Source organism: Mirounga angustirostris, unplaced genomic scaffold (assembly GCF_029215605.1).
Source record: "Mirounga angustirostris isolate CCGP_5_RB_7025 unplaced genomic scaffold, mMirAng1.0.hap1 SCAF_5, whole genome shotgun sequence".
NCBI lineage: Eukaryota > Metazoa > Chordata > Mammalia > Carnivora > Phocidae > Mirounga > Mirounga angustirostris.
In genome coordinates, this window is record NW_026991713.1 from 149,012,852 (window position 1) to 149,020,216 (window position 7,365).

Sequence of the window (7,365 nt, forward strand, 5' to 3'; positions counted from 1 at the left end):
TCTCACCCTGCACGGAGGGAATCGAGCGAGCGCCTGGAAGGCGGGGAGGGGCTTGGGGAGAGCGCGAGGCCTGGCCTGCCACCCACCCGCGCCGGCCCGCCGCCGCCCCTTCGGAGGCCGGGGTGCGGGGACGCGAGCCGTGAGCCGGCGCCGGTCTCTCCGCCTCGGGTCTGAGAGAGGCGGGAGGTCAGCAGCTCGGGTACCCCGAAGCGTGCAGGCCGGAATAACCCGCGGCCGGAAAAGGTAGAGTCGCCTCCCTGCCCGCGTCCGCCGAGGTCCCCGCTGCTACCTGTTGTCCTGGAGCCTTGCAGGGATGTTCCAGGCACGTTTAGAAAGTACTCATCCTTTTTCCTCTTTATGGATGCGTGGGTTTAAACTTAATCTCTTCTTTTTACGGTTGTATTTATTTATCTGGTAAGAGCACAAGCAGGGAGAGCGGCGGGCAGAGGGAGAGGGAGAAGCAGGCTTCCCGGTGAGCAGGGAGCCCAAGACGGGGCTCGATCCCAGGACCCTGGGATCATGACCTGAGCCGAAGCCAGACGCTTAACCGACTGAGCCACCCAGGCGCCCGTTAATCATCTTTTTTGGAAAGCAAATAGTAGTCTAATATACCCACTGTTCTGTACGTTGTCTTTTGCTCCGAATGCCTTATCTTTGAGATTGTCAAGTCGGTACCTAGTGCTCTGCCTCATCTTTAAAAACTGCCTTCTATCGTGTAGATAAACAGAGTTTATTTAGGAGGGTTGTGATGGACATGCAAGATGATTCTAGCCTTTTTGCAATTAGCTGTGGACATTTTTGAGAGCTGAAAGAATGGGAGTAGGAGGCTTTTGTGTATGTTGTTTCCCCAAAATGCTCCTTCCATATTGCCAGGGCTGGCGGAAGGCGTGTTCTGCTGCTGGTCTCCGATAGTAACTTTGTCAATAATCAACTTGTGGAAGAAATGTTCTTAAACCTTGGCACCTACCCTCACTCGTCTGTTCTAGAATTTCGTGTCAGGGAGAATTAATTTTAGCACAGTATTCTGAATTGTTGTGTTAGGCTTCGTGTATCAACGTTTTCTAGTGTTCTGAGAAGAGCATTAGGGGAGTCACATGTGTCTTTGGAATTCAAGTCTGAGAACCAGACTTCTAGACCAAAGGAAAGGCATGACTTCCGATAAAGGAGCACAGTGGTGTTTGCAAGGAGTAAGTGGCTGGAGCAGAGACATGCAGAGGGGAGGATGGGAGATGAGGCTAGAATGGTAGGTTAGGGAATTAATTCATTACCAGGCTGAAGGTTGATACGTACCTTGGAGAAATCTGTAGGTATTCGGTGTTTGAACTGGTGGTGGGGAGGAAGAGGACGTGGCCTAATTCATCACTAGGGTTTGGGAAGGTTCATAATCTGGCTGTGATATTGTGGTGATAAAAAAAAAATTGGACACATGCCTACAGATTCTTGGATATTTAAGTGATGGCGCTTCATTCCCTTCCCCTTGAGTGTGACTTGCTTCTATCAGATAGGACACAGCCGACTGTAGTTTCCACTTTGAGTATTTTTTCCCCCTGCATCTCTCTCTCTCTCCCTCCCTCTTTCCTTCTTTTTTTTAAAGATTTTATGTATGTATTTGAGGGAGAGAGCGAGAACGAGCGGGAGGGAGGGGCAGAGGGAGAGGGAGAAGCAGACTCCCTGCTGAGCAGGGAGCCCGATGCGGGGCTGCATCCCAGGACCCCGACATCACGACCCGAACCGGAGGCAGATGCCTAACAGACTGAGCCACCCAGGCACCCCTCCCTCTTTCCTTCTGTTCAAAGTATTTGCTCTGGGTGAAGCCACCTACCATGTCCTGAGGCTACTCAGCCTGCTGCAACCACGGGAGTGAGCACGAAAGTGGATCCTCAAAGAATCAAACCTTGAGATGACCACAGACTCTTTTTTTTTCTTTAAGATTTTATTTATTTGAGGGGTGCCTGGGTGGCTCAGTCGTTAAGTGTCTGCCTTCGGCTCCGGTCATGATCCCAGTGTCCTGGGAGCCCCGCATCAGGCTCCCTGCTCGTCAGGAAGCCTGCTTCTCCTTCTCCCACTCCCCCTGCTTGTGTTCCCTCTCTCGCTGTGTCTCTCTCGGTCAAATAAATAAATAAATAAAATCTTAAAAAAAAAAAGATTTTATTTGAGAGAGAGAGAGAATGAGTTGAGTGGGGGGCGGGCAGAGGGAGAGGGAAAAGCAGACTCCCCGGCAGGGAGCCAATGCAGGGCTTGGTCCCAGGACCCTGAGATCATGACCTGAGCTGAAGGCAGGCGCCCTGACCACAGACTCTTGAGAGACCCTCAGCCAGAACCATCTAGCCATGCTGCCTCCTGACCCATAGAAACTGAGATTCTAAGTGTTTGTTATTTTAAGCCACTAAGTTTGGGGTAATTTGTTATCCACCATAGATAACTAATGGGAATTTGTAGACCTTCTGTCTTCAAACCCATCAACTGTGGTAAGTCCTAGGATGACCTCACACCTAGCAGGTCCCACAGCAACTCATTATCTTCCCCACAGACCTGCGCGTCCTGTGTTTTGTGTCTCAGTTGTTGGCACCACCAGCCGCCTCGTTGCCCCGCCAGAATATGGGAGTCATCCTTAACTCTTCTCCTCCACTCATGGTCAACAGCAAAGGCTTGTTTATTCCTTTTAAATGTCTCTCGTATTTATCTAATTCTTTCTACCCCTGCCATCTTGTAGTGCAGGCCGGCATCCTGTTTCCCCAGACTATCCTAACTCGTCTTCTTGTCTCCAGTTGTGCAACTTTCTGTTCTCTGCCCCCTTCAGTGATCTTCGTAACGTGCAAATCTGACCCTGTCAAAGCCAGTCATGCTTGACCACCTTCATAGCATTATTGTCCTGAGGATAAAGTACAGATTCCTCCAGGCGGCTTACATATATCTGAGTTGGCATCTGTTATCTGGTGTCCTGGCTGCTTTGGTATTTGTCCTGAAAAAAAGTGTCTCAGTTTGAACAGTAAGTTACATGGTCGTCCACACGTTAGGCAGGCTTCATCCGGTGCCTCCCTTCTACGTCCCCGACTTCACACACTGCCTCTCACTCCTTGTAGATCCTAATTTCAGCTCCACACCCTCTACCCTGTCTTCATATCTTCCCACAGGCCCTAACTTCTTCCTGGAACGCTGCCACCTCTGCAGTTCTTGCCCTGTAATTGGCTCTCCCGTTTGAGGATAAGCTTTCAGAGGGCAGGGGAGAGCCAGTTAATGGTAGGAAAATGGTAAATGATATATGTTCACCACTGTGTCCTCGCACCTAGCACTTATCCCATGTGTGTCATAATTAGTATTTCTTTAAAGAATGAGTAACGCATTGGAATGGCCTGAGACAGGGTTTAGGTGGATGCGCACAGGAAACCACTGTGGTCTTGTAGGTACTGAAGTCTGATAGGGTGATAGCAGTGAGGACAAAGTATAAGACCTGACCAAAGGAGCACCTGGGTGGCTCAGTTGGTTGAGCGTCCGACTTGATCTCAGCTCTGGTCATGATCTCAGGGCTGTGAGTTCAAGCCCCGTGTTGTGCTGCATGCTGGGCATGGAGCATACTTAGAAGAAAAAAAAAGGAAGAAACAGATTTGACCAAAAATTGGATATACAAGAAGGGAAATTCAGATTACTCCCAAATTCTGAATACCTGGGCACATGAGTGGTGGTGTTAATAGAACTTGGGAAGGCAGGAGGAGCAGATTTGGAAAGAAAAATATGAGATTCTTTTTCAGTATTTTGAGCTTTAAATTCCAGGGGCACATCCAGGATCTGGACCGTGGAAGAGAAGGTTCTTGAAGGAAAGAAGGAAGTTTGGAAGTCATGGGATGGTTATAGCTGTGGATGGCTGAGCGTGCACAAAGTAGGACAGAGGAGGAGCAGGGCTGTGCAGAGCCCCGCGGTTCGGGAACAGGAGGAAAAGAGCCACTGTCAGAGCCTGAGAAATCGTCCGGGATGCATAAGGAAACCGGGAGGGTGTTGTGTTCCCTCTGGAGGAACGGAGATGCGAGGACGGGGTGAGAGTACGTCCGTCCTGAGGAAGTTGGGAAGACGTACTGATAAGGCCATGCTCTGGGCAGGTGGGTCACACTGAGCTCACAGAAAGCCGTTTCAGTGGAAGGATTATGAGACGGAACGTGGGCATGTTGTCACCTTTACCAGGAGGGCAAATGAAATAAATGACAGTGTTTTCGTGTCCCAGGGAATTTGTTAGAGTCTCCGTTCTTTCACCACAGAGGATAGCGTAATGACAGTGCCTCATCTCTCTAGCAGCATTTTTGGTTTCTCCACAGATTGAACGTCCACAGCCTCACGTGACTTTGGGTCCCCAGTGCCCACCGCTGAGTTCACACAGGGTGAGCTGAGGCAGGGGAGACGGATGGGAGACCCGCCATGTGAGCGGCATTGTCGGGTGCCGCGTAGACGCGGGCGGCTCACAAACTCACAGGACAGCAGTAGTTCTTCCCCAGAGTCAGTGCCCTACCCGGCCCTGGTAAGACCTCATTCCGCCAGACCCGGGGGTACACACAGGGCCAGCCTGGCACGCGGGAGAACAGACCCTTGCTCCCAGCGTGGCTCTTCCTGGTCCACCGTCTTCATTCCCTCCTCCCGGAGCTGCCTTTGTGCTTCCCATGTGCTCGTAATACAGTGCTCGGCTTCCTGTCCTTTCCCCGCTCCCTCCCTTTTGTCCTTTTGTCGTGAGTGCTGGTTCTCCGGAATTGTTAAAGAGGATTTCAATGAGATGGCATCTACCTGCATAGCACCCAGCACACACATAATAGCACAAGACTTGCCCTTAGCTGAAAATACTATAATTAAATGGATCGGAGATGAAATGTGCATCTTAGGCACTGAAAGAGGGAAGGAGGCAGTGCACCTGCGTTCAGGCAGGGGCGAACTGGCTGGTTAGTCAAGACATTGTTACTAGACTCGTTTTTTTCAGGCACCTGTCGGGGAAGAGAAAGCAGGAGAGCAGCGAAGCCGCCAGGGGCAGTTAGGGGGTCTCCGGCAGCTGTAGAGCCAGGTGGGCACCATGGGCACACCGGGTCACTCAGGCTTGCGGCATACACCGGCCCCTCCTTGGACAGGACTTAAGAAGAAAATTTTGTAATCCAGTCAGCCTCAGAGGAATTACATTCCTTGAGGAATGTCATATTCTGGCCAATCTGAAAACTGATTTCTAGACTTCTGCAAAACAGATTACTAGTACCAGTTATCTCTTAGCATGGAAGATCAGCAGCTGACAAGTTCTTGGAGGACTGTGTTCTTTGAACCAACACCCGTATATAACTGCTGGGTGTCATAACAGTTTAGCCCATCTTTACTCAAATTATGAAGGTTTTCAGTAGCCACTGTGAAGTATCATGCTAGGTCATCAATAAAGGGTCAGTAAAAGAACTTTTAAAAGTTATTCATGGGGCGCCTGGGTGGCTCAGTCGTTAAAGCGTCTGCCTTCGGCTCAGGTCGTGGTCCCAAGGTCCTGGGATCGAGCCCCGCATCGGGCTCCCTGCTCAGTGGGTAGCCTGCTTCTCCCTCTCCCACTCCCCCTGCTTGTGTTCCCTCTCTTGCTGTGTCTCTGTCAAATAAATAAAGAAAATCTTAAAAAAAAAAAAAAGTTATTCCTGAACGTAATTAAATAAAGTTTAAGTCAACTGAACAAGATAAAAAAAATAGGACTTGGTCCTGAGGTTGGAAGGAGTTTGATCAGTAGAGGTATGAGTCCGGTTAATTTGCCCTGGCAACACATGGCTCGTCAAAGGGTCACAGTGGAGAAAGCATTCAGGATAGTGATCACAAGGGAGCTCGTGTCATTTCACCTTTTAGGAGGACTAAATGATGTTTGGCAATAAAAGCAGATAAAAAGAAAAGACGAAACGTTTCTGTCCGATTTATTTATTTGCATTTCTAATGATAATTCAAAGAAGGTTGTATTTGTAACCAAGATACAGAATCCTAATTGGGAAACAAAATTAAATCTCCCTTCAAGGAGGGATAAAAAAAAAATTCTGGGATATTCATAAAATAGACTTACTCCACGATAGAGAATAAACTACTGATAGACACAACGGAATTAATCTCGAAAACATGTTGCTTGAGAGAAGACAGTTGGGTGCATAGGGATTCTATTTATGTGGCGTTCGAACCCAGGCAAAAAGAATGTATGACAGAACAGTGGTCACCTTGGCTGGAAGAAGGAATGGGTTGGAAAGGGACGGAACGGAACTTTTTGGGGTGATGAAAATGTTCTGTATGTTGATGTGGGTGTCTACATAATTGTACCCACTCGACAAACTCGTTGTAGGCTTAAGTTATGTGCATTTCACTGTATGCAGATTTTGCCTTGATAAAAAACTCTCCTTTTGTACCCAAGTTCTGTCTGCTGGAAATGCTTTACAAATAGTAATTACTCCTAAGAATCCAATTCTTTCAAAATTTCTTGATCCTAGGGTACCTGGGTGGCTCGGTCGGTTGAGCGACTGCCTTCGGCTCAGGTCATGATCCCAGGGTCCTGGGATCGAGTCCCACATCGGGCTCCCTGCTCTGCGGGGAGCCTGCTTCTCCCTCTCCCACTCCCCCTGCTTGTGTTCCCTCTCTCGCTGTGTCTCTCTCTGTCAAATAAATAAATAAAATCTTTAAAAAAAATTTTTTTTTTCTTGATCCTAAAATTTAGTCTTTGCCAGGGAAATAACAAAGCTGGTAATGGAGATTGCTTCCATTCTCAGTAACTTGTGAAGCCTGTGAGCAAACACAAAGTGCTTGAGGACTGCACTCTTATTCCATTAAAAGGGGTGAAATCACCATAGTAAGTCTCAATCTAAATACAATCACACAATAGAGATTGCAAAACAAATTAAATATATAATTTTCCCTATGGTTTCCTCTCTAGCTAAGCTGTTTTACCAGTAGACTTAGATGACCAGTAGCCTCTTAACTCAAACCGGAGAATAGAACTATTTTGGTGAAAATGCCTTAAAATTAAAACTCATATAAATCGTTAAATTTTAACTACCTTTACTGTTTATTCTTTGTATATTTGGGCATGATCATTTCCACTGAAATGAAATGTTTAAGAGCTCAGAAGTGGGATGGGTTAAGAAAACGTGCTACTAACATTAAATGTGACACCGTGCACACTGAGAGGGAAAAGTTTTTGCCTAATTTGTAACAGAAGGATCCTATCATAAAAAATAGTAATTGATGGGGCACCTGGCTGGCTCCGTCGACAGAGCATGTGCCTTGATCTCAGGATCATGAGTTTAACCCCACGTTGGGCGTGGAGCCCACTTACTAAAAAAAAAAAAAAAAAAGTCTTGTTAAAAAAAAAACAGTAATTGGTAATTGAATAGCAAA